General features: G+C 43.3%; 1 protein-coding gene across 8 annotated transcripts in view; it reads right to left on the bottom strand.

The window, feature by feature from the left end:
• The window catches only part of ADCY7 (adenylate cyclase 7), a 62,376-nt gene extending 34,549 nt beyond the window's left edge, over positions 1-27,827 (bottom strand). Inside the window, exons 1-2 of one of the 8 annotated variants that reach the window (XM_048958349.1) lie at positions 25,093-27,827; positions 5,323-5,474 (exon numbers count right to left, since the gene is read on the bottom strand). The gene's annotated coding sequence lies outside the window, so the exon portion shown is untranslated. Of the gene's footprint in view, positions 1-5,322; positions 5,475-6,759; positions 6,814-6,846; positions 6,870-17,338; positions 17,397-24,934; positions 25,041-25,092 lie in introns of those variants that run through there. The other 7 variants (XM_048958357.1, XM_048958351.1, XM_048958350.1 and 4 more) reach the window with 7 other exon arrangements.

Genomic DNA, 27,827 nt, shown 5'->3' with positions numbered 1-27,827 from the left:
CACAGGGCCTCTCATCACTGAGGCTTTCCTCTTGAACTGTGGCACAAATAGCATTCTTCCTTGCTGACAACGCAAGGTAGAGCAACAGACAGAATGACATGCTATCTGATACAAAAATCAGACTGATAACAGAACAGCTCTTGGTATGGCACTCCTTTATCATCATGATTTACAGAGCACAAGCCATTTTCAGACAGCTTTACCTCAGACTGCAGAGGGGATCTGGCAAAGCTGCACCTTCTGCTCAGTCTCCCATTCACGACTGTGATGCGAATGGCCAGAAACTGCATCCTTTCTCCCTTTTCCTTATTATTCCTACAGCTGCTGACCAAGTTGATATCTTTCCAAGCAGGATCTGAGTGTGCAGCAGTTCTGCTTTCCATTTGGAAATTACCAATGCAGTCACAAACACATTCTCAGTAACTGCCTCAATAGTTTTAAAAGTACTTATTTTTCCACTTAGCCGTTCATTTGCCAAAAATTCAAATCTTGCTGTTCACTAAAAAGCAGTCTCATCACTGAAACATTAAAGACAATCCCTAATAGCAAGAATCAAGTAAAATGATATCCACTGCTTGATTCCTCTCCATAACCACAGCACAAAAGCAAGCAGAACCAGTTTTTCTATTTTTAACTACAGTATCAAAGAAAGATGATACACTTTTCATTTTCATTCCATCTTTTCTTTCACACAAATGTCAACAGTGTTTCTGAAATGACTACAGCAACTTCCGTGAGAAGAGTGATTGCTGACCATAATTACCCATTAGCAGATATTACAAGGGAACTGGGAATCTCTAAACACCAAACAGAATTATTGGAAGAGTACTGCTGGATGAGTTACGAATCTCAGACAAAAACAATCTAGAGTTCAGTGGGCCGCACAACTCATTTAGATTGGGAAACAAAGGTTTGCAATCCTTTTGGATTTTGAACACTTCATAGCAGTCACCACAGGAAATACCGTTCACATTACAGACGATTTCCTTTCAGAAGATAGTTCCAAGTGCTAGCCTGCAGCCCTTTTGGCCTCTTCTACTGCTAGAAGGACGTTAAAAGGAGAACCGATGTTTTTAATGACTTCTCTGCTACCTGCTTCATTCCGTGTGCAGGTAGGTCTCTTTACAAAGGTAAATCATTTTTACATTTTGCAGTTTCTCGTGCAACATTCCACCTTTCTTATTTATGTTTAATTTGTGGAGAGATTCTTCTGGTATACAGAAAAAAATCTGATCTAGATTAACCTTCCACTCATCACTCAAAACTCAATTTAAATACAAAACAGTGTGGCAATTGGAAAAAAAAAAATCAAGAGGTAGATGTAGCCCAACCACACATAAAAATGGTCATTATTAATGAAACAGAACAAAGGTTAAACTGTGACATTAAATCAGGTAGACTATGCACTTTAACTTCGAGAGCTGTAATGACACTTGGGCTGAACATCCTGCAAAGAAAGAGTAAAACTTAAACTTTCTCTTTTCACATTCCTTTCTGAAAAGATTGCTTTTTCTTGTGCTGTTAATCCTACAACAGTCTTTAAAATCAGACCAAGATGAGCAGTAGTAATTTGAAAATGATTTTCCGGTCGCTAGCAGAAGGGGAAGGTGTGAAACATCAGAGGGTGTATTTTCCCTAACCTGAGTCATGCAGCTGGCTCAGAGCCCCAGGACGAGGTGGTCTCCCTCACAAGCCCCTCTCCTGAGGCGCACAGCCTCCCCTGGCACCTGGCTACTGCACTCACCTGCCTCCAGGCTGGGCTGGCCACCAAACAAAGCAGCAGTCAGCCTTGGTGGTCACACCTCTGTCACTGCACTGGAGCGTGTCAGCGAGCAAAGGTGGTTGCGGAGCTCGGAGCCAGCCTAGCATTTGGAAAGGCAGCAGGCAAACCACATGTAGGAGGGCTTGGGAACTGACTCACCCCTTCCCGTGGGTCTGCAGCCCAAGGAAAGGACACCGATAACATCACCTCTGGATCTGGGGTGGGGTGGTGGTGTTCGTGTCTAAATACCATGATGGTTACAGGATCTGCTTTGAGGATAAGATAAGCTGGTAAAGAAGGAAAAAGAATTCATACAGCCAGAGCAGCACAACTGAATTAGATGGGAGGGTTTACTACTGTTCCAAAATGGAACTGTGCAATGACAGTTCAATCAACAAATCTATTAGGCCTTATAATTAACTTTATTTCCATCTCAGCAGGAAAGAAAAAAGTGCTATTATAATGCTGATTTTTGTAAGCAGCCAACTCTAGGGTGTAAAACAACATATCACACCAGAAGGAACTCAGCTGTGCTTTGTATCTTCCAAAGTCCAAGGTGCATGATTGCTTCATGAGTCCCAGACACTCTGTCCTATCTTACTGATAGATTTTCTGACTTCACCTGGTTTAAAATTGAACTTACAACTACAAAAGTCAATATCCCACTTACACTAGGTTCTCAATGATCTATTTAGAAGTTGTGTCTCTGAGCACCGTGTCCTCAGAAGTCTGGGTGAGTTTTCAACTTTATCAAAAGCAGCTTGAAGTTATTTGTAGTAATAAAACCAGCAATATTAAGCAACTTATACAGCATTTGAGAGGAAAAAGAAAAAAAACACCAAAAAACCCAGCATATTTAAATCGAAGACTACAGGCAAAAATAGAGTGTACTATAGAAAGCCTCAACATTTCCCACTGAATATCCATAACTTTTAGAGAAATTGAACTCCCTGATATTTTCAGATTTATTTTTTTTTAATGAGTGTGGGGAGGAAACACATTATGCTAAGTAATACTGAGTCAATACTGAAATTAACACTAAAAAAAAATAATCACTTTGAGAGGTATAGTCAGACTGACAAGAAATTCTTTCAGATGTCATCATTTAGGATACAGAAGTATAAGCATATAGCAAACAGAAAAATGCTAAAGCTGACAAGCTATCCAAGCTCAGCTGAATTACATCTAGAATCTAATCTCCCTCATTTGTATAGCAATGTTTCAAATATCCCTCTGCTTTTCTGTCTCACTAAAGCAATCAAGTAGCACAGACTGCTGAGGTGACAGAACCAGTGTAGATGGACGTAGCTTGACTCTTCTAATTACAGCTAGGAACGCCAGGAGATGTTCAAAAAATAAATAATCACAGTGACTGCAACAGACATCCCCCGTTACCCTTATCTTCTCCCCCTCCCCATCTCATTTAGTTATTTAGGGGGAGTGTTACAGTTCCAGATAAACGTGTGTTTCCCACCTCTAGGGTAAATAGTATATTTGCACAGAACAGGTGCAATCATAATATGGCAAGGGATAAGGAGCATGCTGTGGGCGGGAGGAAGATAAAACCTGTCCTGAGCAAGATAAGAAACCACTTGCTGTTTAGATTTAGGTTCAGTTCAACCAAAGACAGGGAAAAAGAAGCAGGCTCAAAGATGAAAACCTCTCTTCTCTCTCTATTTCCACATGCTGAGTAGAAATACAGACACAGCTGAGTCTGCACTGCTGCACTGAATCCAACCACCTTGCTTTCTCAGGCTTCTCATTCTTCCAGAATCTAGATTTTTGGAAGAGTGAACAACACAGACATTCATATAAAAAATATACCACTGAACAGTAGGTAACTAACCTGTAGGGCTGCTCAAAGCACAAATCAGCACTATTTTCATAACATACTCTGTCATCAAAAGCTATTACAGAACTAAGAATTTTCAAGGAATTGTATCAAACATCATAACAAAAATTCAAGAGTAAGTAATAATACAAGAATCACATTGCCCATTTTTTCTGCCAAAGGCAATGATTGTTCTTCCCATCTGATCTTCCGCAGCATTCTTCAGGTTAGTATTCCTCCAGAAGCAAAGAGATCTGCAAGCAGCTTCACTTTGGAAATAAAGCTCAGCCTGAGGCTGAGGGATGTTCAGTGTAAAGGACACACAGTACAAATATTTTTATTATGGTATAAAATGCCCGTTAAGTTTCAGAAAGCAAAGCCTTCCCGTCAAATGGGGGGCAGGAGACACTAAATCCCATCCTCCTTGTTTAATGACTACCACTTAAACAGTAAGTTCTATGGAGTATGTGTTTTTAAACATCTTACTTCTGTGCACCACTTATTATGTGGGGATTTTAAGAGCATCTTCAAATATCAACCATGCAATATTGGTTACACCACCACATCTGTGCTTAACAGCCAAAACCAAAACTAAAACTGACACTTGCAATGAGGAAATTCCCTCCCTTGGAGGGTAAGTGTGAAAGCACCACTATGGAGATGTGCCTATGCTTTGAACAGGAAGCACTCTTCCTGCAGTTGTACCCTACCTCAGGGCACAACAGCAGCCAAACAAGAACTGTTCTTGTAAGAAAGTTCTGAAAAAATACAATAATAGGTTTTAAAAAAGGGCCCTTTACAGATTCACTCTGAAAGAAACCACCACCAGTGGGGTGCAAACTTACAAACTCTTGGCTTTTTAGTCATACTTTAAGCAATGCAAGCTTCAGAATTGCTGTACAGGAGTCACACACATTTATCACGCAGGCTACATGCCACAGATGCCTGGGTAGATACTTTTGGATCTTTGAAAGAACAGAAGCAGAACAAAGCTCTCCATGTTGTACTGCCCCACACACAGCTTGCACACCTCATGAGAACTGTTTGCACTGTAAGCTTTGATTGTCTATCGAGATACTGTAATTGCTGAACACAAATCTGTGATCAGTATCATTCTTCTTCTTTCATCTCATCCTCCATCTTTTATTTTCAAAGCTTTGCTTGGCAGCCAACCCCACTGTTTTCCACACTAACAGGCTACTGGAAACCTACATCATGTGAAGCACTGACTCACTATGGGAAACACTGGTGTCTCAACAGGCAACAGCTGAAATGAAGCAGATGCTTAAAGTAAATGATTCTGGAGCAGCTTAACTCTTGAGATTCACTCATACTAAGTTCAGTTAGCTGGTATGAAAACAGAAATAGTTATTACCAGAAACTTGAGATAATTTGATAGTTGCAGTAAAACTTGAGAATATGACAAAAGTCACTTTCCTTTAAAAAAAAACAACCAAAGAAGAAAAAACACAGCTATGCAGTTACTGCCTTGGAGTAAGACAGTTCACAGAAGAACTTTCCAAAACAGCAAAGGACAAAGTCACTACCACAGAGGTTATCACATTGACGATCAACATCCCATCAATCCCCAGAGCTGGGTGTAGCCACTGAGAAAGCACTTCTCAGACTGCATCTCTAAGGCTGAGCTGTGCACAACAGGTTACTTGTGGGTGTTACTGTCCTGAATTTTACTCCTGCTTAAAAACAAATACAATTGTTGTTTGCTTACCATTACAGGCCGCAGAATTCATCAGCAAATGTAGTATTTCTTCACTCTACTGTGGTTCCTTTGATCATTTTGAAATTTCTGCAGCAGAGTGAGTGCAGCCCTGTCAGGTACGATCCCTGACACCAAATCTTTGAGACGGCCTGCACACCAACCTGCAACAAGGCAGACAAGAGCATCCTGAGGATTGCCATCAGCACTAAGAATTTTTCTATTTCTTACCCTCTTAGCTCATGGAAGAAAAATACTGTTCAGTTTCCCCACAGACAATGAAACTTTGGCCTAGAAAAATCAATACAAGAAAAAATTAAATATTTAACTATACTGGGTCAAGCTGCAGAATGAAAGTAACTTGTCTGAAATAATGATAAATGGAAATGTCTGAGACGAAGGCAAAAGACTGATGAGAGGTACTGTCCTGGTGCTAACTGATCTCAGTGCTTTGCAAGCAATGACAGCAAATGGGAGTCTGCTAAAAATGAAAGAATGTTTTTCTTAACTGACAGCATTCTTCGTAATAAGAGCTGTATGTTTTTCCAATAACTTTTATTACACAAGATGAAACATCAGCAGTTTCATTGAATAAAACAATGTATAATTCAAAATAGCATAACATTCAAAGATCAACTTTTACAAGTTCCTTCCTTGCACCCTGCAGCTTTGAATGAAGGCTTATCGCAGTACTGCTAGCATGGAAGTGAATACATTCTGACTCTGCCTACTGGCTTTGTCTTGAGGCACAAGAGCAGGGAAGCACACTCCTAAGATGTGATGAACTGAAAATTTTATCTCCAGGTGAGCAGAAGACTCATTTAGTAGAGGTTCACTTTGGAGACTGAATAGCAAATGGAACTGCCAAATAGTCTGGCATGAAATGACCATGAATGGAAAGTGTTTTATTGTAAAAAAGGATTCAAGTAAACCTGCAGTAATTTTCTGTTAAACTCTTGCTAGTACATACATACTAAAATCACCGCTCAAAATAGGCACTCAGTTTTTCCACTTGTCTTAATTTCTTCTGAACGTTTCTTTAAAGCAGACAGAACTCTACAAAATACTGCAGGACTCACAGACCAACACCAGTACTTCCTATTTCTTGTAGAAAAATTTGCAACGTTTACGTTTTCCTCCTTCATAGTTATAATTGCTTCAAAACTATCTGCTATAACTGAAACACTTAAGATTTTTATCTTCCTCTACACTTTCCAACTCCAGAGACCTTCCACTATGCAAGACATGTATGATCAAAAAAAAAAAGCATAATGTCTTATTTTACCCAAGTTTAACCCAGCCCTCAAGGTCACTCAAATCTTACTGCATAACACTGCAGTTCTCTCAGAGATTAACAGCTCACACATCTACTTTTGTGGCAGCAATATGCCACATTTGCACACTTCATTTTGGAGACTTCACAAGATCGGGTCATATAGCACCAATCACCTTCTCTCCAGTGGACAACTTCTGGATCTATAAATTTTTGTCAAGGATGACAAAGTACTGTTCTCTTCAAATAAAACAGTATTGTACCTCAAAGGCTTAATCAGAAAGCATTTATCTTCATTAGCCTAAAATAAGAAAGGATAACAATATACGTGTTAGAATGTTTGTATTCAGAGACACCTCTGTCCAAGTGAACATACACACATCTGGACACAATTCTACTCAGCATCAAAGCATCTGGAAGCATTTCTGTCACAATGGGCCACGTGTCCAGTACAGACATAAGAACGAGGACAAGTTGTAATCAAATCACATTACTTTTTGCACAGCAGTTAGCTTCAGCAAGCCACACCAACGGACATCAATTTATAAAAGTCAGGTGGAAACTGCAAAAGATTCTTAAGAGAAAGGTCAAGACCTTGACAAAGGCTGCTGACAGCCTTGGATCTAAAACAGAAAGGAAAAAAAATAAAAAAGGTAAACAACATCTCACAGAGTTGATCTATCAAGGGAGCTAGAAATCCACCGAGCACATGTATGCACATGTGTACACATAGATAAAAATAAGACTTTAACCTCTGTATGCCTTAATAGAAGTACATGTTCAACCTGGAATGCCCAAGCTAGTTTCCACTCACACCCCAATATTTCTCTAGCATTAAGGATGACTCCCTGGTCATCAGCAGACAGACGCCTCGTGCTTCTTAGAAATGGGTCAGTGCTGTCCAGGGATAGAGCCAGGCAGCTGCTTACTGGCACTCAGGTGGGACAGGAAGGGAAATACCTGACAGCTGAGGTGTTCCAGAATTGCATAACGCCTTTCAGAAAAACACACTGTGATGCTGTTTTGAAACCATCCAGAAAGAACACTGGTCAGAGATTCTGGAAGAGGAGAGAAAGAATTGAGCACTGATGTTTTCAGTATTTGTGAAGGGGCTTCATTCCTGTAATTTGTATTTGCAATGTATCTGATTAGCTAGTAGAGGGTTACATTAAGGACTATGCCAAATTCCCAAAATTTCACTGAATTCAGTTTTATTTTATTTCTTAAAAATGTTCCAGAAAATACGACTTTCCCCAAAGCCTCTGACAAAGGCCTATATGTGAAGTCACTTATATGCGACTTCATTGGCACCAAGCTGCTCATCTGGAAGCAGTGTCAGGACCAGGACCCAAGGGCAGCAAGTCTCATGGCAAACACAAGCACTGAAAACAGAGACAGCAAGCAAGAGAACAGATGTAGAAGACATCTACAAAGAGGAAAAAAGGTTATTCTGTTTTTGTAGCTGAAGCCTGTCAGCACGCAGCACTCTGCTGATAAGCAGCAAGTTTCAGGAAGTGATACGCAGGCTGAGTACTTTGAGCCTTTTCTTGATCAGAAAGACAGACAAACTTCCCTGCACTCAGCGCTAACCACAGGCACCTACTGCCCTAAGAATGGGCACAGGCTGTCTTCCTTCTGACCGAGGCACATTTTAGCAGCTCCACCAAGCGCACTGCACCTTGCTACTCTGACAGCAGCTCCTTTTCACACCTACCAATTTGCTGCTTATGTCCTGTTGAGCTGGTGGATCAATGGTGCACCTGCAGCACAGATCCGTTTTGATTTTGGTTTGGTTGTTTTCTTCTTTTTTCTATTGCTTTTGTTGTTGTTATTTTTTAAAAGTTTTTTCAAGCTAAAACTGTTACAGGGTGAAAAACCTGCAGCCGAGCTGTAATACCAATAATGACATCTCTTCTCTCTACTCTTTAGCAAAACCTTTTGTCTACTACTTCAATTTTCTTATGATTTTTTCCTTTGCTTTAGGTTTGTAGTATGAAGAAATCTGTTGTATGAAGAAGACAGAGATGAAAACAGTTCTCAGCCAATTTTGGAGAGAGTTCATTAACTTCAAGAAACAGCAAATGTGACTTAACAGAAGCTCCAAGGAGAGGGACGGATTAGTTTTGTGTTACAAAATCCCAGACTTATCGTACTTTACCCAAAGGCAACACCTCCTCAGAGTACAGACCTCCCAGTTACTTTCGTTTCCCCGGTTTTACTGAAGACATCTGCTCATTCATCACTCAGCAGCACAACTAACCTGTAGAAATTCACATTTCACTGTGGTTACAGAAATCATACAGAAAGTCTGAAAGTAGCAGTTCAGATTCATTTTTCTTCTACAAAGCACTCCCCTTCATGCTTTTCTCTTGGTCCAGTTATGAGATATACATCCAACTTTTGATCAGTGGCTTCTTTAATTTAATATTAATACAATCCATTACTGGGTTTGGATACTGTTTTGTAAAAAGTGTTCCCAATCTCCTTACTCAGACATTCTTACTGGTTCATTTGACGCCTCCACAAACTTCTGTAAAGAAGCACTGCAAGGTTTTTGGTTATCTATTTGGTTTGTTTATTAACTTCAATGAGTCTCAAGAATTTACCCTGGCAGTAGGTGTAACAGAAGTGGTGCTCCAGCCCTACCTTGAATGCTCATCCTACATCTGTACGGTTGTGGAAATACCTTAATTCAGATCAAATTAATCACAATCATATTGAGAACGAGAAAATCTTAAAGCAAATCTCTCATACCACCTTTGAACCGAAATACTGAGATTCGCTTGAAGTCCTTTTAGGCAAAATATAGTGACAGAGTGTTTAGCAGGTCCAGGTTTGGAATTCTTTTTTACCAAATCTACAACAAAATGCATGTTATTGGAATACGTACACAAAAGATTTCTTTCAGGAAATATCTAACTTGGGTTACTAAAATGTCACACTATACTTCAGTGTCTTAAAAGGCAGACACCATTTTGTAACGCTGCTAAAGTTATCACCTGCAGAAACTAGAGTCCATAATTAAGAACTCCCCAATATATTTCAGAAATCCTCAAAATACATTTCATATTCTCTTTTTTAAAAAAATAAACAAGCATAAATGAAGTAAACTAAAATTAATACATAGACTAAGATATTTCCTCCTACTTTACAGTTTAGCAGGAAAAAATCTCTTCCTTGTTATCCTAAATAGCAGTCTAAAGAAAGATAAATTGAGCTGATGCTTGGCTTTCAGCTTACTTTAATCAGCGACATATAAGGCAGCTTATTGGAGAAATGAAATAAATGCTTAGGAACAAAAGTCAGAACAAAACAGCATTAGATAAAACTGGGACTACTTCCTCTCCAGTACTACCTTCAAAATTACATTGAAAACCACAAGAAAAGCCAAAAGTGTATCGATTCCTCCCATAAAACAAATTTTAAACTTTCTAAACAACAGCAGAGCAGAGCATTGTGACTGCACTAGTTGCAGCTCCTGGTCAATCTGCAGTTCCCTCCTTCATTTCACCTTTTCTTACATTGGAACTCTGTGGCTACCAACGTCTTACAGATGTCCCTCTGGATATGCCTGGAAAACAGGACTTCTATGCAAGGACCGATTCCTGCTCTCTGGGGAGTAATATTTCATTAACACAGGAACTATTTCCTGAAAGCAGGAAGTTTGAAGTAATAAGACACATGCAGAGCCCGTCCCAGAAGTACTCCAAGGTCTCCAAGATTTTTTGCTACGATCTTTATTGCTCCAGCAGTTTTAAAGGTTTCGTAGCACTGCTGGAGTGCTTTTAAATTTCAGCAACTAGAGTTCTCAATCTGGTGCAAGAATATAAGTAATTAAGAACTTAGCAACATTTAAACTATTTCTCATCTAGAATTGCAATTTTTTATAAGTAAAGGCAAGGATAGAAACACCATTACTACAGGCAGCTGCAAAGCACACACGGCTCCTGCAAGATCTCGCAGCTCTCCAGCATCAATGGCAGCTCTTTGCCAGAACCCAGCATGGCTCCAACACACGCTGTCCTTCTGTCAGCACGTTCCTACTGGCGCTCGTTGTACCTTGGCAGGGCTCATAGCAACAGGGCTGCACCAGCACAGACAAGATGTGGATGTACACCACAACTAGCCCCAGTGAAAGGCACTGCAGAGCTGAGAGCTGTGGGATCTACTAGAAGAGACAGAAAATATGCCACGCTGATAATACAGTGATGCACTTCAACTAGTCATCCAGAACCAGGTCAGAGAGCATAATGAAATAAAAAGGGACAGAAATGACAATTTAGGAAGTAACCAATTCAAAATTGAGAAAAGGCAAAATTTTTTAATGAAAATATAACTATACAATGTAACTAAACTCCATAAAATCCCAAGTTTCTCTCTTATTGCTGATGGAAGAAATAAGTGGTTTTGGCTTTTTTCTTTTTCCTCTCCAAGTATATTACATCAAAAAAACTCTGACTAAAAATGGATTTCAGCAGTAGCTCCATGATCTGACCAAATGGTAGCATCCTAAAAGATAATCCATGATCCAAATTAGAAACACCAGGGGAAAGCAAGCAGCCATACATAGGAAAAGCATGAAAACCATGAAGTTCCTCAGAAGCAAACCTGGGAAGAAAACCTAAGCTTCACAGCTTGCTGGCAAGATCTTACCTGGTAAATCAGGGAGGTCCCATGGAAGCATAAAACACCCATTTAATTAGTGCCACAGCCATTTCCCTACTTTTCAAAATTCTAACTGCTTTTAACTATCACTTAAAGTGTCCACTACAGTTTAAGAGCAGGCCTGAAATCCGAACATTGCCAAAAACCCAATATATTATTTTAACAACCACATCCTGTGGTTAAAACATAATAAATTGCAGAGGCATTTCTCCTGCCTGCAATCCCTTCTTTCCATCCTGTGCACATACAAATTCTCAAAGCCATCTGAAGCTCTCAGCCTATGAATGACAAGGATGGCCGCTGTGGTTAAAGCAAAGAGCTCAAAACCCATTTTCCAACTTTCAGCCCTCCCAAGATCTCCCGCTGGCTGGCTCTGAGTGAGCCGTGCTCCCTTTTGTCTCTCAAAGGGGCTGAACTAATACCAGCACCCATCCACAAAGGTGCTGACAAAATAAATGAATACTTGAGACATTTTAAGAGTACAGCAGTCCAAAGCTTGTACGACACAAACCATTTTGGACTATAACAACGCAATACAGTAAACATCAACTTTTGCAATTAAACTTTTTGCTTAACTTTAATCTTATACTTGCAGAAATTAGCCCTGAAGGAGAAAGTCTGTTTGGCCGTGGCAGGAAGCACAATGCCAGGCTTTAAATATCACAAAAAAATAATTAAGTTATTGCTTCATATTATTATACTTATTTTTGAATATAAAATTAAATAAGAATGCATGTTAAGGATAACTGAATGCCAGTCATTCCGCTCCCAGCAATAGTCACGGCAGTTACAGAAACAGAGTCAATCAGTGCTGCAAATTCAGTTATGAAAGCGGGAAAAAGTCCTTCATTTATGGTTTGATCATCTGAGAATTAAAGGTGGCTTTTTCAATATACCTAAACAACAGCAAGGCAGAGCAGCAGATAAAATCATAGGGCTTCTTGCATCCCTTTCTCATATTTGTAACCCAACTACTACATTTTTTAATGTAGGGTTCAACCTGACTGGTAGATTATTGCCATTATTTCATTACTTCCAAAGTATAAGTTTCTGCTCAAGTAAATGAACCCTAATATAAGAGGCCAATGGCCTACCAGTGAAACAACAGGTACTGCTGCCAGGGATGTACTCAAATCCAAACAGCTACTATGACAAGTTGGCAAGTTCACATTAATGAATCAACTCCCGCCCAACTCGCCTCCTTCCCTTTCTGGTTTAAATTAGTTTAGTGAACAGAACTCTAGAGAACTTCTGCTGCTCATTTTTAACAACTACACCCGTGGATCTGGCTCCAGCTCTGGGACAGGGGCTTTGCTGGTAACAGTTGTTCAAAAGAGCTTCCCCTTCTCTCCCTCCCCACTGCTTGCTCCTACCTTGTCACCACGCGACACTGCTGTTTCGTTATGAGCATGCAACTATTTCTAGGCCCACACTCAGCAAATTCAGCTCAAAAATAACCTACTGGCGCCTCTCGGTTCTCGTTCCTTTTCCCCTAATAAGCCCAGCAGCACAGCAACACAGCGCAGCCAGGGCAGATGCTGCGGCTGGCAGCAGGGCGAAGGCAGGAAGGAGCTGTGCCCCCTGCATGCCCTGAGCCCAGAGAGATGCTAGGGAAGGTTCAGTGATGGGAAAGGTCACCTGCTTGGGGAAAACAGGCTGCTCAGGTTAGCAAGTAGCCAGGACAGTCTCTATTTTAATGCTTGCCACAGTGACTGCCAGTTCAGTTACAGCCAGTCCATACTCCCAGGGAAATACTCAAGAATCTAAGAAAGGGGAACCAATAAGTACACACAAGAGTAGCCTCCCCCCAGCCAGGCTGGCTTACCCCAGTGAAATGAAGGCAATGCGAGGCGTGTTCCCCGAGCAGGGCGGAGGGCTGCGGTTGCACCACTTGGATGGAGCTGAGCAGCGGCACCGGTCTGGGCAGCAGCTCTCCTTCCTGTGAGTCAGTGCTGAGCCAGACGCTGCCCTGCAGCCATCCCCGCAGCTCTGTGCCGGCAGAAGCCAGGACTCTGCACGGGCTGCAGAGCAGGATCCACGCTTTTGCTTACTAGAAAAAGATCTGTTATTTTATTTTTCAGAAAGAGCAAGAATATATTGCTAATACTTTGGGCAAGTTCCAGCAGCCAAATTACCGTTAATGCCCAGAGCGCATTCTGCTTTTGCCAGGGGCCTCCCAGAGGAGCACCTAACACCTCCTGTACTCTTGTTAGCATCAGCGTTTCGCAGGCAGAAAAAGCCAGAAGAAAAGCAGACTTGCTGGGATCACCCTATCAACACCAACTGCATCTGCTGACTGCCAGGTTTGTGCTTCCACCGCTTAATCATGCTGAGTGCCACCTAAAAAACAGTAACTTCACATGGGAAAAAATCCATTCTTCCATCTTAGACTGTCACATGGTAAGACACACACCACAAGTACCTGTATGTAAGTGCACGTCGGGGGAGGACTAAATGAAGAAGTTTCACAATCAAAAGAAGAAGCTTCAGCTCATGCTTTTAATAAGAGAGTTCTTAGTGCAAACAGAGAAACATCAATTCTGTTGTGACTATTTTTATGTAAATACATTTTACATGCTTTACACATTTTTACACACCTACGCAAATCACAGAACCAAGTCGTCCTGCATTTCATTTCCAGTTTAGAAAGACATACTATTTCCCAATGAGAAAGAAAAAAAAAGGCACAAACATGTACACGTTTTGTATTTCTAACGCAACGCTCTCAAACGTTTTCATGTCCAGAAGTTGCTTTTACTCTAACAACTTCCTTCAGATATTTCTGTTGACACTTAATTAAGCCATTTAACGGTCTCTGACAAACTTTCAACAGGGAATACCATGATGCTTCAAAAAAGAAAGTGTCTCAAAGGCAAAAATTTAACAAATGAAGCAGAAATGCAATAGCCTGTGCGACGTGACAAACCCTGCATTCATACCTAACACGTAGCCTGCTTCATTCAGGAGCCAGCAGCCAAACATCTGAGGGTAAGAAAAAACACAAACCATATGCAACCCTTCAGTGACCTAAACCACGCACAGAACAGGCACATCTACATTTTTAGCTACTCTACACACAGCCATAGAAATGCTGTAACATTTAGTTAAACCACAGCAGGTTTGTAACAAAGGTACCAACAGTACAACGTCCCTTTGGGAAATGAATTGTGCAGGGTCACTTAGAGGTACTGAGCACAAATTAAGAGCAGCAGAAGAATAAGTTCTTATATTGAGATAATGCTATGGACAATGAACAAAGAAACTAACATTCACTGAACTCCCCACCCAAAACACTGATTTATGAAATCCTGAGTTCTTAGACAGGATGACGCACAAAAGTAAAAAAATAAAATAAAAATATAACAGCTGCAATCAACCATGCCAAGACGAGGAGATGTTTTGCATGCGCTGTGAGCACTAGATATCTGCATTATCAACATCATGGGTGAAAATAAACCTGTACCGTGAGCATAAAGCCAGAATGTAAGTAACCTAAAATAAACAAATATTAAGAGTTACAGAAAATGGTATTCACAACAGGAAATGCATTAACTAATACAACAATTATTTCAAGTTTTGTTTGACTTTAAGCTTCCCCAAAGGTTTCCTCTTGGCTGAGATGATGACTGGAAGCTAGCACAAAAATGCATGGAGAAACGTGTCATTTAAATAAAAGGCAACAATGCTGAATTAAGTACCAGTCTGCACGCAGTCCCCACCTTCCTTCCTGCAGTCTGCAGAGGGGAGGCCAGAGAGCTCTGCCCCAGAGCACAAGCAGATGGGGCCAGAGGTCTGGGCTCCCCACTGCTCCCAGGGATCAGCCACTCCTGCTCCGAGCAAACAAACGTCTCTCCCAGTTCATCCTTTTATGATCCCACAGAAGCCATTAACAGATCAGCCTAAGGAACAGCAAATATTTGGTGAATCTTCAGGAGCATCAAGGAACTCACTGACTGCATGGTAAATCTATACGAACGAATCCCCAAAGAGAAACGTGCTCACTCTGACTCAAATGAAACAAAAGAAACACCAGCATCTCATCAATAAAAAAACCAGAGGTTTGTTTCAATACTCCTGCTTTTAAGGTCCTTACCGCTAGTTCTTGTTCAGAAATTATTCACTTGCACAGAAGAGTAAAAACAAGATAACAGCCCCAACACAACACCGTCTCACACGCTACCGAAACCCAGCATGTAACCTTGGTCATATATTCCTTCATTTAGTGTGCTTGAAATCTAGAATGAGTAGAGAAACATACACAAAAGTGTAAGTCACAGGCCCAATTAAAGTGCACAGAAGTTTGCAGCCTTCTCCATTAAGGCAGGAAGGAAGTTATAAGAATGATTTAGCCTCCTGGCTGACAAGCTTACAGCTTTATCAGAATATTTATGCTAGCTGACATTTTTAGTATAACACTAAATCACAAAACTGTGTGTTTTAATCAGAGCTTTCAGCACTTGCCCACAGAGAGAAATTAAACTTATGTCAAGAACAGGTGAAAATTCAGAAAGCATGAGAAAGAGAAGCTGTACAGCATTAAAACGCTTTTGAAAAAAAATTAGAGGGAAAAACAAACCCACTCAGTATCAGAAGTTATGGGGGTTCGTAACGTATAAAATCTCCCCTAACAACTGCCAGTGTACAAACTATCTCCTCCTGTAAATGAAGCCAGAACAAACTGTCTCACGTGTGCCTTACATAGGATGGCAGTGCACACAGGAGGCATTATGGCTCGTTCCTCAGCAACTTTCTCTGCAGTCATCCTCCCAGGTTTTCATGAGGACCAGTTACCTGCCCAGGCAGGGGCTAAGAACTACCAGGACCAAAATTACTTTGCTATGCCCCAACATGTCAGCAGACATACAGACTGCCTGCCTGTGCACCATTCTGGAGAGGGAGAGAAAACACAGATGCAAAATACAGCTCCGCTGCACAAATTCCTTTGATTACGCATGATCTGACATCTACATTCTGAATGTCAATTGGACATTTCTAGTTCTTTGTAGGTAACATCCCTGTTCAAGACCCAGAGCCCAGTTAGGAGGATGGACTGTATTGCAACGTACTGAGGAAGGAGTGGTGCTCAGCCTCCACACTTGAACAAGGCATCATTAAAGACCATCCGCAATTACCTGGGCTGTTCCCTAACAGAACAGGTGGTTAGTGCCCATAAAAACCAGTTTTTCAGGTCTGAACTCAAATTGCATGGTAACCACGCAACAGACCACCCAGGGGTTTGTGCCCAACAGAGGGCCAGGCAGCAGCTGAGGGAATGGTGAGAGAATCCAGGCTTGCCTGGATCCTTCTGCCAGGTAGAGATAGGCCTGTAGCAAGTGTGAAGCACAGAGATGGGAGCTCAGGAGAGCATCAGTCAGACCCCAGGGAACAGGTCAAAGAAGGGAGGCTCAAAGAACAGCATGCAAAATTGTTCATTTTGCACTGACTGGAAATCTTCAGCATCACCTAAAAGCTTTCTTCAGAACGTGGCGCACAGTTAGCTGGTGTCTGTGACTGTCAGCTACCCCAGGCATCCAGGAGCCCAGTGGTACTGGTGGTACTGTGCCTCCAGAGCAATTTACTTGAAATGGCTACACAGTCAGTGCTGGTTTTAAGGCCCAAGACAGCTGTTCCAAGGCCCAGGCCCAGTGAGCAAGCCTGCAGAGGCACCACACCAAGCAGCTCTGAAGCCCCGAAGTGCTCAATGCACTCATGTATGGGGGCACAGCACTACTGACTGCTGTCTTGCAGAGAGGGCCTCTCTGCCTACAACCTGCAGTCAGCCTGTTTCCACAAATGAGAGCCACAGTCAAAGGAATCATTCCTCTTCTACCCTCAGCCACCTTTTCCCGCTCTCGAAACCCCTCTGTTTCTAGTGAGAATGTTTTCACAGCGTGTAAGAACAGAAACACACCATCCTTTTTCCAACTATTCCAACTGCACACAGCGTTACTTAGCACAGCTTTCAGCACGCTGAATACACAGTGTGCTGGAGAAGTGCTGCCTCACTCCCTGGCTTGGTTTCAATGAGAAAATAAATTAACCAGCTTATGCATCCACACTTTCTGCAGCCAGCACTCCTCATAGACTTACCATCAAGTAGCGTGATATTTTTTTTGGCAAGTGCTTCTTAAAACGCTGGTTATCCATCTGTAAATGCACAAGATCAAAGAATGATGCCTGGGACACCTGTACACAGAGATGAGAAGCCATCCAGAAAGACAAACAAGCACAGCAGCTTTTTGATTCTGTGTTCTCCAGGAATGACATTTTAGTTAGCTTTCTTCATATGTAAGTTTTTTTCAGCAGCAGAGATAACTAAGAAAAGCTTAACCATCACTGGCAAGGGAACCATACCTCAGTGAAGTACAGCAGAATGTATTTCTGACAGCCTGGATGAATGTAGGGCAAAAATTGATTCAACATTTAAAACAAGTATTTAAGCCACTCTGGTAAACCAGTTGAGCTACAACTACACCCAAATTCCCTGTCTAGACATGTTTTATAAACAGTTACAGAACACACACACAGTCAATATAACAAAGTGAACAGCTTGATTCTAAATCTGTCCAAAATCTAGAGGGGAAAAAAAAGCCAAAAAACACAACAAGACAATTATTTCATTCTTTCAATACATTATTCATGAATCCCAATTTAATCACCACTGTCCAGTAAGGCTGTTAGCTAACTGGTCTGCACCTGGCCAGAAGCAAGGCAGCAGCCCCCAGTTCTGCTCCCGCTGACAAGTGATGTCACCAAAGCTCTATGGCTCAGCGAGCTCCCAGCACGCAGGCAATCAACACCTCAGCTCCTGGGGTTGAACAACCCTGCTTATGTGAGACCTTGCATATTTGTGGTGCTATAAGAACCATGTCCAATTAGATTTACATGGTAACTATGCTGCTTTTTTTTCCTACTTTTTTTGAAAGCATTGCATATTGTTTATAGTTACAAAACTAAATTCTCACTTTCTCAGATCAGTTCCTGGCTTTGTCTGCCTCCGCAGTGCTGTGATGCATCTCCTGCCTTCCTCTACGGTGCAGCATCATGAGAGAGAAGGGAGGGGGGGATTATAACTGCTGTGTAGCATTCGTTTGCTAATTGTAATCCAAAAGCAGAGAATACAAAATCAAAAACAGGACACTCCTTAGGAACTTACAAAAAAAAAAAAACCCTGTAGATTTTTAAGAAGTAACTGAGTGAAGTATTCTCACATTCATTTCCCATTGCACAAGGAAAGCAGAGGAGCACAAATCTCTCCATTGCAGTACTGCAGTGGGGCTAACAATTCCACCAGCAGTATGGCACACAAAACACAGCCCGGGTCGCTCCGGCAGCCTGCAGCTTTAGGATGCAGCTGGTGCCCAACAGCAGGGAACGGCCCCTGCCCGTCTCCTTAAGTCCAACAACGCTGCCTTCCCACTTCCTCTATCCTGCTTGTTCTGTTCCTTTGGAGGAAAAAGTTCCCACTTATAATTAAAAATTTAAAAAAAAAAAACAAAACTGCTTATCCTATAGAAACTGCCGCTTTGTCCAGAGTTCCAGAACCAGCTCAGGAAGCAGGCAGAGCTGCCCTGTCCCACCGACAGACATGGGACCACACCATGAACCCACCCTGGGTTCAATTTACTCCTTTGTTCCTCTTCAGACACAGGAGAATATTTTCCAAAAACACACTTTACAAAGCCATCAACAGTCATTTGCACATAACCAGCACACAGAAAGCAATCTGACATTTCCAGGACATTCCCAAAAGAAGCTGCTGGACATATGTAAAGCACTCGCTGAGAAAGAATTCTTAAACTCATGAGCAGCCAATGAACATCCATAGCAGAGCAAAACGGGGCCCCCAAAAGCCAAACCTCAATCAGCTCCTGAGCTCAAACAGCAGCCATGGGCAGGGCAGCAGATGTTCTTCCCACCCCACACGTGAGGAAACACACTGCAATGCTGACGCTCCCTTCAGGCTTCTTGCTGAAATACATCGGCCATCAACCTATGAGTTATAAATGGACAGGAGTATTCTTTACCTGGGTTTCTCTTCTAATGAAGTGCACAGGGCACGCACACATGAGTGTATGTACCACATACAGGGTGAATAAGTAAAGATCACAATTGATTCATTGCTTTTATCTGCAATAAGGAATTTTAGAGGGTTTTCACCTCAAAACCCAGATTAATCCTGATCAAAGCACGCTCATAATGACAACACACAATTTCTCTTCTCCTCTACAATTTATTTTAGTTTACTGCAGTAAAAGTGTATCTCACAAACATGGCTGTGCTCCTCACACACCACTTCCCCCATCCCACCCGGTGCTGCGGTGCCAGCCACCCTCCAGCAGCAGCCCAGCAGATCGGTCAGCACAGGGAAGTGAGAAAGTGTTGAGAGCCGTGCCCCAGCTTCCTTTCAAATGAGGAAATTGAAATTGAAAACCCATTCTGCTACTGGAACTTGGGGTTTTTTTGACTCAGCCCCAGAAGTTCAGAGGAAACAACGGAGAACCAGCTACAGACAAGAAGCCCAAGGAGGAAGTTTGTTCTCCCTCAGTGTGCCCCCATTTCCCTTCAGCACGGCTCCAGCAGCAGGTCCTACCTGAAAGTAATGTAACAGATGGACCAGGGCTGACACGAGCCAGGTGCTACGAACACCTGGCATTTAAAATGATCCCTTTACTGCCCATTGCCATTTATTTCAGCTGCCCATGAGTAAATCCCAGTGACCTCAGACTGCTCCCAACCCAGCTCTGACGGCTGCTTCCACCACGCTTGCTATCCAGCCCAGCAGCATCTGCACGCTCCATTTGGCTTACACAGGCAGAACAGCGCCTGAATGAAAGTCAGACACTGCTAGTGCTTTGCTCAGCAACTGGTTCTGAGAAAGACATTTTAAAAAGAATGCCCTAATACCAAAAAATTGTATTCCATACAAATAAAAAAGATATCACAAATTAGACATTACGCACCTAATGACTAAAATCCAGGATAAATTACAAATTAAGACCTTCTTACTGAAATATTTTCTTCAGTTCACTGGAGCGCTGATGTTATTGGTCATAACAAAACTCCTCCCAGAGAGAAAAGTAACAAGTTGCAAGGAGTCACATGTAGGCTATTTCAACATTTATCTGCCTATAAAAGACCAACGCTCCCTCCTTCCCCAATATAAAGTACGCACTGTAAGACCTTAGGACTTAATCAAAGTCCTTTAAACACATTTTAATATTGATTACAGTACAAGAGGACACTCGTGGTCAACTACAAAGCAATGTTATCAAAAGGGAATTTATGACTACACTCGCTGGGAATCTCAGAAAGACATGTTTCCTTAACTGTGGGATGAACAACAGCACCCAGGCTGAGCAGCACTGGCTCACGCATCACGGAGAGCAGAGGACGACACAGAGCCCCGTGATGGAAGCAGACTGAAGGCAGGACACGAGGAAGGCAGCTGGGAACACCTCACACAGCTGAAGCCCTGCACGCTGCCGGCACTGAGCTCACACCTGGGCAGACATCAGGCAGCACGCAGGCACTACAGAGTGAGGCTGCCACAAACAGCCACATCCAGAGACACCTGTCACCTTCCTCTTATGTACACCTCAGTTATAGCCTTGGAAGTCTTTGTTATTTCTGTACTAACTACAGCACGTTACTTAATCGCTTAGCTCTAAGTCAAAAAACAGAAGCTAAACACACCCTGCTTGTTCCTTCTGTCTAATTACAGGCCAGAAGCTGTGCTAATGCTGAGATGAGGATTGCAGAACAGCTGCTAATGCATAGTGCCATGAGCTGCAAGGAGGCTCTTCAGAAAAGCAGCAGCATTGCAGCCCTGAGCCAACTTTGACATGGCTTTGTCTCTAAGCCACAGACAGACTGGAGCTGCTGAACTCACACTGTGCCATAAAGAGTGAAACAGCAGCCTGGCTGTCACAGAACACCAGCTTGAGTTGCATAGAACATTACTGAAATCAGGCTACACAAAACAAATCACGTTCCTACTTGAAGGACACATCTTACTAAAAATCCATGTAATAACTACAAGCTGCTGAGCTAAAGCAATGCCTCCATTAGAGAAGGAACGGCAACCCCACATTCCTCTTCAACATTACCCTTTCATCTGTCTCTGCAGAACCTGGAGGAAATGAATTCACCTTTTGAGTCTTATCTTCCTAACTCTGAAGAGATGAGGCTCAGCTAGAGTAGGAGCCCACAGATGATGTGCAGTGAGTATCACAGCATAAAGTACTCGCCCTGCTGTCTGTTGTGTGTATTAAGCAATGAAAAACACGTGCAGAATGAAAGATGAAATGCACTGCAGACCACCACGGCAGCAGCTGGCACTGTGGGACAGAGCCGGGAGCCTTCTTGGGGCGAATGAAGGAAGGCAGGGCAGGGTGTAAAGCAAAGGGCAAAAACAGCAGAAGTTTCTTCAAATGATTGGCAAATCTCTCTGGAGATAACGATGAAATACTTTTTATCATGAAACGTTTTATACCATTTTTATTAAAGGTTTTTTTTTTTTTTCCAAGTGAAGATGGCTCTTTAAAAGACAGGAGGAAATCCCGAATTCCTATTTTACACTTTGAGAGCAGAAGGCCTGTTTGTCAGCACTGCACACAAGGCACGTACCTCGTGGCCTAAGGCAGAAGCTGCACTTCCTCATGTTGATGCAGGACGATCTGCCTGCAGAACGGTTACAAACTACTTCACACTGTAACATCCTGTCAGGTTAGCAAATCATCATCTTGAAAGTTCGCAGATACTCACTTAATAGAAGATGTGCTGAGCAGAGCTCAGCCTGCGAAAGAACAGCCCTCCAGATGGTGCCTACCAGCAGACAGCCCTCTGCAGCACAGACACCTCCAGTCCCACCTCCCACATGGCCTTCATCTCCAGGTCACTCAGTGTAAACAAACGGTCCTGGATTGATAAACATACGTATATTTCCCATAGAAGTCCCAAAAGATGATCTGAACAGAAGCCCTGCTCAGTGCTACATTTCATTCCCCTAATACAGCAACCAAACCCTCCCAAGCCATCAGGCAGCCGGGTGCTTTTCCAAACAGATAAACACAGCTCTATCACAGACATTCAGACTGAGGGAGGAATCTCCGGGTGAAGTGCTTCACCCTACGCTTTAAAGCCTTTACAACAGATTAAAAGTGATCGTTTCCATAAATTCTGCTACGTTAAGTCAAGGGCTTATTCCAACAAACACATCAGTAAGATTTCAATTTACACTTTTCATTTTTTGGTAATTCCACAAGGAACACCATCTTTCCTCTTTTTGATCCCAGAGCCACTGGCAATTACACAGACACCCACATTAACAGAAGGCTGCGTTCATCTGTCTCTAGGCTAACACCTCAGCTAATTAGCTCTCCACCAGCACCTGCTCTTTCACTTAGCACAAACCACGAGGTAAGGATGCACATACATTAGGGAATGAAGTGCCTTCCCTGCTTACTCTTAATGGTGTTGACATTAGCTTCATTAAGAAAAAAATTAAGAAGCTTAATGGCTGCTTTACAAGAACCCCCAATGTCCCTAACTGCTGTAAGTAATGGCTTCTGGAAGCACAAATAACGTCCTTTAATGGCCATTAGAAACCAGTATTGCCCTCTTGCTTCCAGGCTGGTTCTTCTCATTCTTATTTTCCATTCTACATCTCTGGATAGAGGGAAATGTCAACGCATGATGACTTTGTCAACCACTGCAATTCAGAATACTTAATTCCAAAGCACTTATTTCACACAAGTATACCCTGTGCACACGGGTCTTACCACAGACCTGCCACACATCGTCCTCCTGCCCACAGGGGACCTTTTAAAAGCTTCCGGATCAGGATTTCAACATCTGGAAGATGGGATATCTTTGTAACAAACAAAAACCCACAAGCACTACAGCGTTTATTTATTTCGCACCTATCACTAAGCATTAAACCTTCCCCAAAACTCTCTCATTCTCCCCTGGAATTCTGCTTGCTTAGTAATAATAAAACATTTCACAGCCTGTTTCTTCATTTAAATAAATAGAAAAGATTGCAGCATCCTCAGTTACAGCACAAAGCAGCAAAACCATCAGTGCATGTCCCACTCTGTAGGAACGTTCATACCCCTGTGTCCAGCAGAGGACATTTTATTTCCTACAATAAATCACAACAGCCTCAGAATCCAAACCATTTGCATGGACTCCCCCTAATATTTGCACAGCGCTTAGTACAACGTGGTCTTGGTCCATGACCAAGCGTGTAAGGCAGAGAGCAATACAAATAAAGAGCTGCACACTGACAGGAGAGAAGTGGGCTTCTATGCTGAGCCAAATGCAAACACTACACTGTGTGTTTACTTTTAGTATCCAAAAATGGTTTCAAGTGGCTTCATCAGATTTCAACACTTCTGCACACCACAAAGCAGCCTCACCTCAGCAGCCTCTAAAAGGGCCCTGGGTCCCTGCTAACACCAGCAGGATAGGTGACTCTTCTCACTGACATGCTTTACCCGCCTCCAGCAAACGTAATGAGACCAAATGGTAGTGGACATCACATCATACATACGGAGATGTCTGAATCCCTCAGTTAAGCATGCTCGCTTAGTGCAGTAATGCTGTTAAGCTTCCTACCAAGAGCAGAGCTGAATGATACACGCTGCTTCTGCAGCACAAAAAGACATGAGCCAACCCGCCTCACACATTTCAGTCTTCTCTGGAGATTTAAGCACTAAGGCTGCTCCAAAAGAAATACCTCCTATTTTATTGTGTTGGCCCACAATGGCAGAAGCAAATGTCGGTGGTATGGCAGCAGAGGTTGTACCTTCCCACCAGGCACAATTACAGTTTGTTGCCACACAACAGAAAGCAGCAGAGGGGCAGTCTGATAAAATGATGTCTGACATGGAAGTGAAGATGAAGGAAAGGTGTGTCACTGGAATCCTACATGCAGAAAAAAATGGCATCCCTTAATATCAGCATTTGCTGAATGCTTATGGAGACCAAGCAGTGGATGTGAGTACAGCAAGGCAGTAGGTGGTGCATTTCAGCAGCGCCAATAGTGACAGTGGGGCACCTCTGCTGCTGCAGAGCAAACGGTCACAACTGCGTTGAAAAAGTGTTCTGTTGCTGAGAATTCGCTCTACCAAACAATAGTACTGGTCTTTGTAACTATTGAAGCTTCTTTAAAAGAAAAAAAGAATATGAGGCATTACTTTTGGAGCAACCTACATGCTTCTTTCCCTAAAGTAAAACTCGAATAGACTGAAAAAGTACGCAATCGGGGACCCGGGATCCTCCAGCAGGACGAGCCGCTCTCGGTCTCGCTCCGGGCCGCTGTGCAGGCACAAAGCGCGGCGCTCAGCGCAGCTCAGCTCTCGGCTCAGCTCTCGGCTCAGGGCTCCGCACGCCGAGCCGACCCGACCCAGCGAAAGCAGCACGGGCCTGACACCGCGCCGGCTGCCCGCACGAGGCACTCGGCGCAGCACGGCTCGCTGTTACTTTCCGCAAGTTCTGCTCTTTCAGCCTCTCTCTTCCTTCGTTACTGGAACCGCCCAGACCCTATGGGGACCACGGTAAGTCGCTGGGTGCCATCCCGCGCACGGCGCGCCGCTCCGGCAGCGTTCCGGCGCGAGCCGCAGCGATGAAGCGGAGCGGATCGGGGCTCTCCCCGGCCGAGCGCGCCCCGGCTTCCCTTACCCTGCAGGCAGAAGTTCCCCAGGGCCGGGCGGACGGCGATCGCGGCGGCAGGGCGCCCTCACCTCGGGGCCCCTCACCTCCGGGGCGCGGCCGCTCTCGGCCCCGCCCGCCCGGCCCCCACCGCCGAGAAGGGAAGGGACGCCCGGCCCAGCGCTCACCTGCGGCGGCCAGAAGAGAAGCGGTAGCGGTGGACGGCGGGTCGGTACCGGGCGCTGCTGCTCCCTCCTCCTCCTCCTCCTCCTGCCGTCTCCGAGGTGTCCGCGGGAGGCTCCGTGCGCGCGGGGCGTTGTGCGTCGTGCCCTTCCCGCCTCCTGGCGGCGGCGCGAGGAGCTGTGAGGCGGCGCGCGGGCTCCGCTCAGCCTTCGGCCCGGCGGGCTGTCAGCGCAGGCGGCCCCGCCGTCTGCCAGAGCCCCGCAGCCGTCACACGGCTCGGTGCGGTCATTGAAGGCTACGGGTGTCGCGTGGGCAGCGCTCGCTCCATCCTTCTCCTCAGGCCGGAGCCCCGCGCTCGGCTCGCCACGCGGGGAGCAGCGCTTCGCACGCACCGCAAGTGCTCTGGTCGCCTCTCACGCTCCCGTTCGGATATTGCAAATGGGAAGCGTTTCGTGAGACTGCCGACCGGGAGCGCTTTGTGGGATGGGGAATTCAAACCTAGTTCTGTCAGTTCGTAGCATCGCAGAACCGCTCGAGGTGGAAGGGAAACTTTAAAGGCCGCGCAGGCCAGGATCGGGAGAGGGAGAAAAAGATCCTCCAGCAAAACACGTGTTAGAAAGAATTCCTCTTCAATGAAAGCTGGAGTAGATAACTGGATTAAAAAACCTGCAGGAAATGGAAAATGCATGGCTCTGAGATCATCAGTGGACTTATTTCAGAACAGCTGGACTTCATCACAAGTTTGTGGACCTCCCAAGCACACCAGTTCCTTCAGATCAGCTCCGTATACCCACAACCATTTGCTGTCCCACATGAAGATATAAAATTCTGCATGATTCAGTACTACTGATGCTGTAACTTTTTAACAGCAGCAGTTCCAGAACACCAGAAGTGCTATATGAGAACTGCTACGATGATTAAACTGGATAACTACAACTCATTTCTAGCAAAATGGATGTAAAAGCAAAAAAAGCGAAGTATAGACTTTAAGATACAATCCATTGGCTCCCACACATGCTACATACAGCACACACTTCCCCTTGTCTTTTCCTGCAGCACTGCAGCTTCCTTGCAAGCAGCTCTGCCTGGGCACCAGCCTGCAATTAATCATTTGTCTGTTGGCACCTTCAGACCCAAATAAATGACCTGTGTGCATGTGAGAGCTGTACATACGTACAGCTGTACAGTGTGATACTGTGAAGCTGTGTTATCCATAGACAAGCATGCTTCATGATTTTCAAGCACTTGTTTAGAGAAGAAGTCCTACAAAAGGAGGGAAAAAAAACCCTCTTAAAAATGCAGGTATTGCACATATAGGACCAGAGCACTAAACATGCATCTAAACCTTCCAGACTGAATCACAAATCTAGATTTATGATAGGTTATAGTTATTCAATTAAAATAAAATGCAACGCATTAGCTGATGAGATCTAGCATGACAAAATTCAAACTCTTTTCCAATTTTCTATTTGAATTAGTTGTTGATGTGTTGTTTCTACCAAATCCACTTCCAGCACTGTTTGCAAATTGAGTTACAGAGCATTGCAGAGGTTTGCTTTGTACAATAAGGATGTATGCTTCAGTGTAGATTGCAATTGTAATTCTAATGGGGGGGTGCCTTAATTCTTAAGTCATTGTGGGTTGAATCTGCCTACAGGATATTTTCTTGCACTATTCATAGTAGAAAGAGGGGTAAATTGGGTCCCAATAAGTAACTTTTAAATAATTTTATTTGCAAAGACTTTCAACACTGAGGCGTTCCGTGGCTCCCATAAATGAGTCAGGTAGTGCTCAAGGGACAGTTGCTGAGCAGATGGCATTTAGGAAAGCGCGCTTTATCACGCTGCCTTTTGCAGCTAACCAAAGAAAAAGCAACCAAGACAGCCTTAACTTCATTTAGAGAGCAAGACGAATAGCTCAGGTAAATTTTGTGCTATTTCCTGTAAATCTGTGAGTTCAAAGATGTCTAATAATACCACAGTCCTGAAGCGGTTGGCACTACATGCTTAGGAGGAAAGGAAAGGGAAATTATTTTGAGCTGTTACATTGATATCATCCTCATTTTAGAGACAGTATTAGAATGGATTGCTGAAGACCATTACGTTTATGATGTTAAATGCAAAAATACTTTACTGCATCAGCTACAATAAAAAGAAGGTAGAATTTCACTACTGTTATGTAGCTTGCATTCCTGGGCTATTGGATCAATTTAAGGAACTTTTGGGAATAATTTGCTTCTTTTCTCTAAAGCATAAAATCTACAGGAGTTACATGCATCTCTAGGCAAATGAAAAGCTGCTCAGGTTTCTTGTCACAGCTGTGATTTGTTTTAAAATTCTCGGTCTAACTGACTTGGAACCAAGGTCACATTTTCTACTGTTCTGTATTTTGTGAAAGTCAGTGGGACTTGGTTCTATAAAAGCAGCTTCTCCAAAGAAAACTGGAAAACCAACACAAACTCACAGCAATGTGAAACCATTGAAGAGGTCAGGATGGTTGTCAGTGGACCAAAAGAAGCACTACTGTAACAAAGGGGCTAATAAGCCAGCTTCTAAAGGAAATGAAGCACTTCGCAGTCCAAGTCTCACCACTCGATTTCTCCAGCTTTGCAGCCTTGGCTGCGAGGTTTGTTGACTTCTTAAGTCAATTAAGAAACAGAGAAGTATTTCCACTTCCTTTCTCTCTCATGCTTCTTTCTGCGGAGCAAGAATGTGCATCGTGCCCTAAAATCAGTGCTTGG

Source organism: Lagopus muta, chromosome 12, assembly GCF_023343835.1.
Source record: "Lagopus muta isolate bLagMut1 chromosome 12, bLagMut1 primary, whole genome shotgun sequence".
Lineage (NCBI taxonomy): Eukaryota > Metazoa > Chordata > Aves > Galliformes > Phasianidae > Lagopus > Lagopus muta.
The sequence above is the reverse complement of the archived record's forward strand: the minus strand, read 5'-3'. Positions and strand labels throughout refer to the sequence as shown.